Source organism: Schistocerca serialis, chromosome 2, assembly GCF_023864345.2.
Source record: "Schistocerca serialis cubense isolate TAMUIC-IGC-003099 chromosome 2, iqSchSeri2.2, whole genome shotgun sequence".
Classification (NCBI taxonomy): domain Eukaryota; kingdom Metazoa; phylum Arthropoda; class Insecta; order Orthoptera; family Acrididae; genus Schistocerca; species Schistocerca serialis.
Genome location: NC_064639.1, coordinates 62813840 through 62826555, shown reverse-complemented (window position 1 = coordinate 62826555; position 12716 = coordinate 62813840). Strand labels below are relative to the sequence as shown.

At 46.1% G+C, this 12716-nt stretch overlaps 1 protein-coding gene across 2 annotated transcripts in view; it reads left to right on the top strand.

Annotated features, from left to right (window-relative positions):
- Positions 1-12716, top strand: part of LOC126456762 (uncharacterized) — a 190114-nt gene that overhangs the window by 14294 nt on the left and 163104 nt on the right. The gene's annotated exons all lie outside the window — the stretch shown is intronic.

The window sequence follows — 12716 nt, the reverse complement described above, 5'->3', positions numbered from 1 at the left end:
TTTTCAGGGTTTGGGAGACAGAATGGCATAACAGGACGCACAACAAGCTGTGTATCATTAAGGAGATGACGAATGTGTGGGAGGCTTCCGTGCGGTCCTCTCGCAGGGAATCAGTTGTCCTCTGCAGGCTCCACATTTCCCATACATGGCTAAGGTACGGTCACCTACTCAGTCGCTAGGCCCCACCTCTGTGTCGCTGTGACTCCCAAATGACAGTCATCCAGCTCTTGCTGGACTGCCCACTTTTAGCCACTCTTCGGCGGACTTTTAACTTTCCCAGCTCCCTACCTGCGGTGTCGGGCGACGATGCCTCAGCAGCAGCTTTAGTTTTAAGTTTCATCCATGAGAGTGGGTTTTATACTTCTATATAGGTTTTAGAGCGTGTCCTTTGTCCCTCTGTGTCCTCCACCCTTGTGATTTTAGGGTGGAAGTTTTAATGTGTTGCAGAGTGGATGGCTTCTCCTTTTTATTCTCATGGTCGGCCAGCCACTGTAATCTGCTTTTCTGTTTTACTCCCTTCTGTTTCTAGCATCTCGATTGTTTTCTTGTCCTCTTTTGTTCCTTTTAGGGTTTGTTGCCTTTCCTTCGTTCGTGTGGTTTTTCCTTTCTTTCTGTTTTATATTATATGTCTCGTCCATTTTATTCTCACACTTGTAGCATTGTTTTATTAGGAACAAGGGACCGATGACCTCATAGTTTGGTCCCTTCGCTCCTCTTTTAAACCACCCAACCAACTTATCATCAATCACCCAAAGCACAGTTGGTCGATAGCACAGCACATGTTCAGTCTGTCTATCACTATAACCATTTTGACGAAACGTAACTTCAAGGTGGGACAGCTCAGCTGGCAAAGTCTGAGTGTCAGAAATGATGTATGCCCTCTGTACCAAGATACGAAGTACCCCTTCACCTTTAGAACTATTAACCTGTAAATACCAGTCGGTTTGAGTATGTTTCCTGTAAGCTGCATGTCCCAATGATCCATCATTCTTACTCCTAACCAAAAGTCAAGAAAGGGAAGGCAACCATCCTCTTCCACATCGATCGTAAAATGAATGTTCGGGTGGATTGAGTTCAGATGTTCTACAGAGGCATTCAAATTCTCCCTACCATGAGGCCAAACAACAAAAGTATCGTCAACATATCTGAAGAAACAGGCGGGTTTCAAAGGCGCCCACTCCAATGCACATTCTTCGATGTCTTCCATAAACAAATTTGCAATCACAGGAGACAATGGACTACCCATCGCAACTCCATCTGTCTGTTCGTAATACTGGTTATTGAATAAAAAGTAAGAGGATGTCAACACATGCCGAAAGAGATTAGTTAATTCAGCACCAAACCTAACCTCAGTTAACCGCAACGAATCAGACAGAGGAACACGAGTGAAGAGAGAGACCACATCGAAACTTACTAAAATATCAGTCATTGAACCGCAGTCCCTCCAAATGACATAAAAAAATCTGCCGAGTTCCTGATATGATGATCACACTGACCAACTTGTGGACTCAACAAAGAAGCAAGATGCTTGGCTACACGTTATGTCAGAGTGCCAATATTACTCACTATAGGACTATAGGATGGAAAGGAATCCCTTCCTTGCGTACCTTCGGAAGGCCATATAACCTGGGGGGAACAGCACTATAGGTGTTAAGACTCTTGGTAGTGTCCTGCGACAAACCACTTTTCTTCAGGAGGCTGTTGGTCTTCCTCTCAACACTTTTTGTGGGGTCCGCATCAGTTCTGCGATTCACTGAGTCAGATAGTAAATGTTGCATCTTTTGTACATAATCCTGTTTGTTTAAAACAACAGTGGCATTGCCCTTGTCTGCAGGTAAAATAACAATATCAGTTTCAACTATGAGAGCGCCTAAAGCAGCCCTCTCTGCTGCTGCTAGATTACTCTTGGGTAGACGAGCCCTAGTCAACACACAGCATGCCTCCCTCCTAACCTCCTCTGCAGTGTCAGGAGGTAGTTTGCAAACTGCCTGTTCAATTGAACTAATAAAATCAACTACCAGCAAACCCTTCAATGTGGGTGCAAAATTTAAACACTTCCAAAGCATGTATAAGGTTGCATCGTCAAAAGATTTCTCTGTGACATTTATCACAGAACGTCAAGATATAACATCAGACTCTGAGCGATGAAAGCGTTCAACTTTTCGAGTAAGTGAATTGTATTTCCAGTCGGCTTGAGTCTGTTAGGCACTGTCCAACCAATCCCAAGTGAAATCAGACAATTTTGAAGCAACCATTAAATGGAAATGAAACAATTCTTTGGAAACAGAATCCAAAAGTCGATGAGTAAAACAAATCCTTTCACGAACAAGAGCGAAGCTTAATGCGATTGGCAGCAGGAGAATTAATATGGTGCACAGCCTTGGCAAATGTTGGGACATGATTTTCATCACAACACCTCAATAAAAATGACGAATCACATTGCAGTCTAACTCAACAGCTATGAAGTTTATCCAACTTTCATAAAAACCAATACATTTCCTCACCGTAGAGGTAAATAATGTGTTTTAAATTTGCTTGTACATCTCCTGCCCATTGCAGTTTGCCTTGAAAATGGAAGGGTGTACACCCGCCAAAATATCAGTGGTCACTGAAAATATTACCTTGCTGAATACTCGTAAGTTGTTTGAAGATTGTATACGCCAGGAGAAACTTGGGTCTCACAGATCTCTCTGTTAATCAGAACATAATCTCCAAATCTCAGAACAGAAGAGAAGACATAAGTCATTTTTCTTCAGCTTCTTTTGACTGTTTCTGGGTGTCGTTAAGAGCAGCACCTGTCGTTCTCCACCTTCCAGAATGTTGCCGAACTGTGACACTAAAGCAGAAGAGATCCCTCCATTGCAGCAGCAGATGCCTGATTGCCTTTTGCTTTGGTGACATTGTGTGCTCACCAATCTCTCACCAACTCTGTACATTTAGCAAACAGGTGCACACACATTGGAGAATTCTCTACATGTTAACCACATAAACAATATTTTTACATGAATTTTTTTCATCTCATTGTGAGGAAGAGGTAGAAAATTACATTACACCACACTGTGCTTTTAACTGTCTCACTTATCCTGCATACCATTTCACTCAGTCAGTAGATGTGCTTATGGAATTATTTTAAAAACCTGACAGCAGAGATGAGAAATGGAGTGGGTGCAAGCCTAATAGTGAGGGCTGCATAAATCTGAAATTGAGGCACTGCTGTTACATCAGCACTACACTACCTTCCTTCATTCCCACTGTGATTCTGAGAGTATGGTGAACCTGAGAACTGTGATACTGTGGTTGCTTCCTACTCGTGGACTTGTTCCCTCTTACTGATGCGTGCAGGAGAGTAAGACTAGCTGTGATGTGCAATTAGTTCGGAACTTGAGTGCACAATCTTGCTGTTGTAAAGTAGCTGTGACAAGGCAAAATAACCAATTGTCTGGGTCCAGCTGCCTTTCACAAAGCTGTTTTTTGTAAAGACTGTGGAGATTGTGAGATGAAAATTAAGTGACACAGTGTATACAGTGGCAGTTGTGTTCCATTAGAAGAGTAGTGGTGCCCAGAATCCATGCTGTAGTCTACACTTCAAATGAAAAACAGAAATTTTGTCGAATGCAAGCAAAATTGGTTGTGTGCTTGTTTATTCCTCCTTCACTGTAAGGAAATTTGGGAGTTGTATAGAGTGAAACCTGGACACACTGTTAGCTCAAAATGGTGACCATTGACAATTATACTTGCTGTAAAACAATTAGATGAGGACAATACTGCATGTTGAATTCCATCTGAGCTGATGGCAGAGTAAGCTCATATTATACAACCTTTGTGTCTTTGCCAGGAATTGGAATTCTGTTGTAAACTTGTTATTTCAATTTGCCCCACGAGTAAAAGCCCAGAGACATTAGGTCTAGTGAACTTTCAGGCCATTTTGTGCTGCCAGACAGTCCAATTCAGCGATCTTCAAATGTGTTGTTAAGAACTTCTGTAAATCTATACATATAATGTGAAGGACATCCAATGTGTTGGTATTACATGATTTGTTGTATGTCCGGTGGGATGTCCAGTAACAGTTGCAAAACCTCTATTGTTGTGGTCTTCAGTCTGAAGACTGGTTTAGTGCAGCTCTCCGTGCTACTCTGCGCAAGCCTCTTCATCTGTCAGTAACTGCTGCAGCCTACATCCTACATCCTTCTGAATCTGTTTAGTGTATTTCTCTCTTGGTCTCCCTCTACAGTTTTTAGCCCCACCACACTTTCCCCCCCACCCCCCACCCCCTCCCCCAAATACTAATGTGGTGATCTCTTGACATCTCAGAATGTGTCCTAACAGCTGGTGCCTTCTTTTAGTCAAATTGTGCCACGGATTTCTTGTCTCCCTAATTCTGTCCACTACCTCCTTATTAGTTATGTGTTCTAGACATCGAATTTTTGGCATTCTTATGTAACACCACATTTCAAAAGTTTCTGTACTTTTCTTTTGGAAAGAGTTTGTTGTCCATGTTTCACTTCCATACATGGCTACACTCAAGGCAAATACCTTCAGAAAAGACTTCCAATTACTTATGTCTATATTGAATCGTAACAAACTTCTCTTCTTCAGAAACACTTTTTTGCCTTTGCCAGTCCTCATTTTTTATCCCCTCTACTTCAACCATCATCAGTTATTTTGCTGCCCAAATAGCAAAACTCATCAACCACTTTAAGTGTCTCATTTCCTAATCTAATTCCCTCACCATCACCTGATTTAATTCGATTACATTCTATTATCCTTGTTTTGCTGTCATTGATGATGTTCATCTTATATCCTTCTTCAAGACACTGTCCATCCTGTTCAACTGCTCTTCCAAGTCCTCTGCTTTCTCTGATAGGATTACAGTGTCACTGGCAGACCTAAAAGTTTTTATTCCTTCTCCATGAACTTTAATTCGTACTCCAAATTTTTGCTCACTGCTCACTGTACAGACCGAATAACATCAGGGATAACCTACAACCCTGATGTACTTACTTCTCAACCATTGCCTACTTTCCATGCCCCTTGACTTGTATACCTATTGTCTGGCTTCTGTAGAAGTTGTAAATAGCTTTTTGCTCCCAGTATTTTACCCCTGCTATCTTCAGAATTTCAAAGAGACTGTTCCAGTCCACATTGTCAAAATCATTCTCCGTATCTACTTATGCTCTAAATGTAGATTTGCCTTTCCTTGACCAATCTTCTAAGAAAAGTTGCCGGGTCAGTATCACCTCACATGTTCCTACAGTTCTCCAGAACCTCTGTCAAGAAATCAAAATATCTCACACTATTTAATTTCCTGTCAATAAAATAGTGACCAATAATTAGATTATTTAAAAGTAGCAGAAATGAGAATAGTGAGAAACTTGACGACAGAATTGATGGTCAAGAAGTAGATGAAGTTAAGGAATTCTGCTACTTTGGCAGCAAAATAACAGGTGATGGACAGAGTGAGGAGGACATCAAAAGCAGGCTATCCCTGGCGAAAACAGCATTCCTGGCCAAGAGAAGTCTACTAGTATCAAACTTTTCAGGAAGAAATTGCTGAGAATGTATGTTTGAAGCACAGCATTGTATGGTAGTGAAACATGGACTGTGGGGAAACCAGAAGAGAATTGAAGCATTTGAGATGTGGTGCTACCAACAGATGTTGAACTGATAAGGTAAGGAATGAGGAGGTTCTGTGCAGTATCTGAGAGGAAAGGAATACGTGGGAAACACAAGGGGAAGGGATAGGATGATACGACATCTGTCAAGATGTCAGGGAACGACTTCAGTGGTACTAACTAGAGAGTTGTAGAGGGCAAAAACTGTGTAGAACATATTCAAACATAATGAGGTATCTTGAAGAATGTGACCTCCACTATGCCAACCAGCGTAGATTCTGGAAACACTGAGCAATGCTTTGATTGTAATGACCTCGTCTTCGGCGGGATGTTAACTGTAATGTTTCTATCTCCAGAAAATAAATGAATAGAAGACCAAAGTAGTATGGCGTGCTTTCAATAAACTAAATAATATTCTGTAAAAGTATGCTTCAGATGTGCCTGAAAAGAAAAGTTTACAAGTGGTTTTAAACTTACGGCATTATGATGTGGGCATTTAATGAAAAAAAGAATTCAATAACTGAGGGATGCAAAGGTAAGCAAATTAGTGGGTGAGACAGGGAAACAAACATTCAGGGAAGAGACTGGAGAGTGGGACATAATTGTGACGACTGTAACAAAAAATGTAGTCCAGTTGAGAAGGACAAGCAGAGTAGACAGGCGGTGAAGGATGTTCTTCGAGATTCTGAGAATGCAGTGACCTCACAGAAGGTGGATCAGTAATGTTATAAAATGTACTTCAGCAACACTAATGTGTCTGTCTAAGATTGTTGTATGCATGGGAAAGTCTAGAAGCAGGCGTTACTTGACACTTAATGCGAAATGTGTGGTGGTGATAAAGGGTAAGGTCATGTCAGTCCAAAGTCCTTAACACTCTAATTAAGAGCATCATATTTTTGTGGTCCTAGACACTCAGATTTTAAAATCTGAAACAATGCTTCCTTTGCTTTCAAAGGTGTGGAAGTACCCATGTGCAACTGACACACAACCACTTCATTGGACTCACTTTCCAGCTGCAAATTTTTGCGGAGTCTAAATATGTAGAAAATGTAATTCAGTTTGTGGATGTTCTGACAATTTGAATTGAACTTTACGCAGTGTAAAAAGGCAATTTTGTGGACCAGTGTAATGTCCTAGTGAAAGATGAATGGTTTATTTTGCATATTTTATTACTTCTTACATATCATTTCACCCTATTGGCTGAGAAAAGCTACATGGTGTCCCTTTCCTAGCCCCCCAACGGGCCCCACAGTCCCTTTTGTGGGTACGTGTGTGGCGTGCATGGGGCCCTGAGCTATTGCAGTCCCCTTCCTTTCTACAGACTGCATTATCATCCCTGTTCCTCTCCTTCCCTGTCCTTGCTCCTTTCTCCCTGCCACCTCCTTTCCCTCTTGGTGGACTTCTTTATATCGACTTGACTATCATCCCGGCTTTGTTTTGGTATGTGCTATTGTTTAGTTTGCTGTTTCCATCTCCTTTTCGGTGTTTCTGGTCCCATTGGGGTTTGACCTCCATTTCCAACATTTTACATTCAGTGTGAGCCATTTGGGGGTGAACTCTCAGCCTAGTTTCCTCTCCCCCTCCCCCTCCCCTTCCTTTTCCCCATGCACGCTGGCCCCCTTCCTTCTAGGTCACCAGGACGGAAGCCAGTCCGTGTGGTGGGACTATTAAGTACCCACTTGGCGGAGTCTCCTGACAACACAGGGATCCGAAAACAAAGGAAGTAGGTTATAGTACACTTGTTCGCCCACTGCTTGAATACTGCTCAGCAGTGTGGGATCCGTACCAGATAGGGTTGATAGAAGAGATAGAGAAGATCCGACGGAGAGCAGCGCGCTTCGTTACAGGATCATTTAGTAATCGTGAAAGCGTTACGGAGGTGATAGATAAGCTCCAGTGGAATACTCTGCAGGAGAGACGCTCAGTAGCTCGGTACGGACTTTTGTTGAAGTTTCGAGAACATACCTTCTCCGAGGAGTCAAGCGGTATATTTCTCCCTACTACATATATCTCACACAGAGACCATGAGGATAAAATCAGAGAGATTAGAGCCCACACAGAGGCATACCGACAATCCTTGTTTCCACGAACAATACGAGACTGGAATAGAAGGGAGAACCGATAGAGGTACTCGAGTTACCCTCCGCCATACACTGTCAGGTGGCTTGCGGAGTATGGATTTAGATGTAGATGTAGATGTAGATCATATTGGTAGTACCTGAGCTGTTAACGCCTCGTGTATGCCAAGGAGTCGTTGCTCATCACTTTGGGGCATAAGAACTCTCGGCAATGGCCGCCATGCCAGACGGCCCTTGCTGTGGCTGGGTGGTGCCCACGGGCCCTGGTTAGAGTGGTTGGTACTAGGGCAGATGCCTTGCACATGAAGCGACAAAAGCTACAACATCCTGTCTATTCTGTGGCCATCTCTATGAGTGGTAGAAGCCATGACACTCTTCCTTCTCATCCTTTGGCCTTCCCCTCCCTGGCCACCTCCTGGGAAGAGGATCAAGCTCACCAGCTTGGGTTGAAACCTTTCCTTTGGTACCTGGTTTGAACCAGGACTGATGGCAAAAGTTTTGCTGCTTCTAAGCCTTTGTTTTTCGTGGAGACGATTGAAGATAAGTATGGCGAAGTGGAATCCATGAGTAAAATGCGGTCAGTTCTTTGCTCATAAAGACATGTTCTGCTGCCCAATCTGAAGCCCTGTGTGCTTGTGACCATCTTGGTGACATCCAGTCTCCATCACACCCCACCAATTTTGAACTCAGTACAGGGCATCATTTTCCACCGGGATCTTCTTCTCCAAACTGACGAGGAGCTCCGTGCCAACCTTGAGCAGTGAGGAGGTTGATTTATCTGCCTTGTACAGCGATGCCCTAAAAACAATCACACCAATACAGGCATCTTTATGCTGGCCTTCGAGGGGGATACCCTCCCAGAGAAGGTCAAGGTGATGATGTATCGGTGTGATGTAAAACCTTACATTCCACCACTGAGGAGATGCCTTAAATGCTTACGGTTTGGACACGTCCTCCCGCTGCACCAACGATCCCCTCTGCGGTGACTGTGAGTGCCCCCTCCATGAGGGGAGTGCCTGTGCTCCCCTGCCAGTGCGCATAAATTGTAATGCGTAACATTCTCCATGCTCCCCAGCATGCCTGGTGTATGTGAAAGAATGACAGATTCAAGAGTACAAGACCTTAGATAGACTTACCTACACCGAGGTTTGTTGAAAGTATGACAGGCTCCACCCCGTGCCTATAGCTTCTACTTTTGCTTCAGTTATGTTCATTCCCCCTCCTATCACCACCTCTTCCCAGCCCCGCACCATTTGCCCCACACCTCTCTCTCTCTCTCTCTCTCTCTCTCTCTCTCTCTCTCTCTCTCTCTCTCCCTCCCTCCCTCTCTCCCCCCCCCCCTCTCCCACTCCCACTCCCCATACCCCTACTCATCAGTACCCATACCCACCCCTTCTGGTGCTGCTCCCCCTCCCCTGCTAGAGAAGCGCTCCCCTTCTTTGGCAGCCGCCAGTACTGGAGCTCCCTCCTGGGACTCATCTTCTCGGCACCCCCGTGAAAGGCAATCTGCAGCTCCACACCAACCGCCCGATCTGCGGCTGTTGGGTGCCAAGATTGCCAGGCGTAATTCTGTACCCGACCTCGCTGTGGTCTGCCCTTCTCTTCCTTCTACCTCTTTGGGGTACCCACATGACTACTGCCCTGGGCAGGACAGTTGAAGCTGTTCTGGCAGGTCTTGACCTCTGTCTACTAAACACCGCCCCTCCCACACACTTTAGTGTGGCACACAGCACTTTCCCTGCCGTTGACCTCTCCATCTGCAGTCCCGGCCTTTGCCCTCCATTCAGTGGGGTGTCAATGATGACTTATGTGACAGCGATCATTGCCTGATTGTTTCGACCTTCCTTCAGTGTATCTCGCTCCATCACCCTCCCAGTTGGGCCTCGTCTAAAGCTGATTGGGGTGCCTTCTCCTCTACTACCATCCTCCCCTGTACTACGACACAGCAGTATTGATGAGTCTACACAGGCTTTGTTTGCCGCCATTCTTTCTGCGGCTGTTTCAGCCACCCCTTCTTCCTCAGCCCCCCCCCTCCCCCCCGCCCCCGCCCCCACCACCACCACCACCACCACCACCACCACCACCACCGTCGGAAGATGGTCCCTTGGTAGACTCTGGAAATTGCTGCGGCCAAAAAGACCTCTGCCGTGCTCTTCAACACCTCAAATGGCACCCTTCTACTGCTCTCCTTCTGATCTTTAAACAGTTCCGCACCCGGGCCCGTTACGTAATCAAATTTCAGAAACGGATTTGCTGGGAACAATATGTGGCTGCCATAGTACCGCACACCCCCTCTTCACAAGTCTGGGTGAAACTCTGGTGAATTTTTGCCATCTTCCTCCCACCAGCGTTGCAGGAATTTCTGTGCATGGTGTTGTCCTTACCCATCCAGACGTATAGTCGCAAGGCATTTCGCTCAACACTTTGTCCAAGCCTCTGCATTGACTCGGTATCCACCCATGTTCCTCTTCCTGAAAGAGGGCTTAGAACTACTGCCTTTGTATTTCGTTTCTCACTGCTTGGAACCTTGTAACGCCCCATTTGGTGAGTGGGAATACACCAGTGCCGTCGGCCTTTGTCTCGACATGGCTCCTGGACCGGATCAGATACATAACCAAATGCTCCAACACTTATCGGTGGCTGGCCACCGTTGTGTACTGACCCTATCGGTGGCTGGCCACCGTTGTGTACTGACCCTTTTCAACCGTCCTACCCAGTGGCAGGAAAGCATTGTTATTCTGGTGTTGAAGCCGGGGAAGCCACCTCTTCAGTTGGATAGCTACCGTCCAATTAGCCTTACCAACACCCTCTGCAAGCTCCTTGAATGCCTGGTGAGCCTGTAGCTGTTTTGGATCCTTGAATCCTGTAACCTTTTGTCATTGACTCGAGGTGGTTTTCACTGTGGCCACTCTATGGTGGATAACTTGGTCCACCTGGAGTCTGCTATCCAGTCAGCTTTTGCCCATCAGCAACACCTCATTGCAGTCTTCTTTGACCTTACACCACCTGGCGCCACCACATCCTCACCACCCTTCACAAATGGGGCCTTCGTGGTGCTCTGCCCATTTTTATCCATAAATTTCTTTCTTGTAGCTCTTTCCGGGTCCAAGTTGGTTCCTCCTACAGCACTTCCCATCGGCAAGATGATGGGGTTCCACGGGGTTCTGTGCTGAGTGCCCCTCTCTTTCTCGTAGCCATTAATGGACTGGTGGTGGCTGCTGGGCCGACAGGCCCCCACTCTTTGTATGCTGACAATTTTTGTATCTATGTCACTTCCTCCGTCACGGGTGCTGCAGAATGCCATCTACAGGGGGCAATCTACTGGGCGCAATGTTGGGCTCTCTCCCATGGTTTTCGGTGGTAGAGTCCTGTGTCATGCATTTCTTTTCTCGCCGTACAGTCCATCCTCATTCGGACCTGTTGCTCGATGGCCAATGCCTCGAGGTGGCGGACATCCATCGCTTCTTTGGTCTGGTCTTCGATGCCCGGTTGACATGGCTCCCTTATCTTCGCCAGCTGAAGAGGACATGCTGGTTACATCTCAGTGTTCTTAGATGACTGTGCAGTACCACCTGGGGTGCAGGCCGCTCTATTCTACTGTGATTGTACGAAGTGCTGGTCCAGTCTGGTTTAGACTACGTGAGTCCTGTCAATGGTTCTGCGTCACCTTTGACATTGCAGACACTAGACCCCATCCACCACTGTGGGGTACGACTTGCGACTGGTGTCATCTGAACTAGCCCCGTGATTAGCCTTCTCGCAGAGGCGGGGATTCCACCGCTGCGAGTTTTGTGCCAACAATAGCTGATATCTTACACACTCAGCATTCGCTGCACCCCAAAGCACCCTAATTATGGTCTCCTTTATCCAGACATTGAGATCAACCTTCAGCGGTGACGGCCACGATATGGGCTTACCGTGGCTGTCCGCATTCAGTCGCTCTTTTCTAAGCTGCAGCACTGCCTCTTTCCTCCCCTCACACAGTACCCCTCTGTGGTGCGTTTCTCGGCCACTGCTCTGTCTTGATCTCTCCCAAAGGATTCTGTCCCTCCGAAGACTCTTCACTGCCAATTCGCAGAAGTGATTTATACTGATGGCTCCATGGTTGCTGGTCACACTGGTTATGCTTACACCTATGCGAGACACACGGAACTTCATTTCTTGCCAGATGGCTGTAGTGTTTTTACTTCAGAATTGGTTGCCATCTTGTGCGCACTGTGCCATGTCTGCTTCTGCTAAGGACTGTCCTTCACTATCTGTAGTGACTCCTTGAGCAGTTTGTAAGCTATCAGCCAGTGCTTCCCTCGCCACCCGTTGATCATAGCTATCCAGACTCCCTTTCTCTCCTTGCTCAATGTGAATGCTCAGTGGTTTTCATTTGGACGCCAGCCCATGTTGGGATCCCTAGAAATGAACTTGCCGATCAGCTGGTTAAATTGGCTACTAACAGGCCATCTCTTGCCATTGGCATACACTTGGCATTACATCATCTGGTTTTGACACTGTGGAATGCAGAATAGCACACTCTTTCTTCGCCGAACAAGCTCAGGGCGATAAAGGATTCTACAACTATGTGGCAGTCCTTCTTATGGACCTCTCTTAAGGCCTCTGTCGTCCTTTGCCGGTTCCACATCAGCCACACATGGCTGTCTCACGGGTATCTCCTCCATTGTGAGCCCCCCCCCCCCCCCCTCTCTCCAGTTAACTGTGGTTCACCTCTTACTGGACTGTTCCAACTTCGCTGCCCTGCGATGGACGTTTAGCTTTCCTGACTTGCTACCCCTCACGTTTGCTGACAATGCCTCAGCGGCTGATCTAGTTTCACGATTTCTTCGTGACGGGGGTTTTTATCACTTTATTTAAGGGTGGGACCTTCAACCTTATCAGTGGGTGGAGGGGCTGGCAGGCCATCTTGCTCCACTCTTCATCGCGATTGGACTGGCTTCGACTGGACTCGGTGGTTCACCCCCGCCCTCTACCTTTCCACTCCTCTCCTTACGGGGTCTGTTTTATCTTGAGTGTGTAT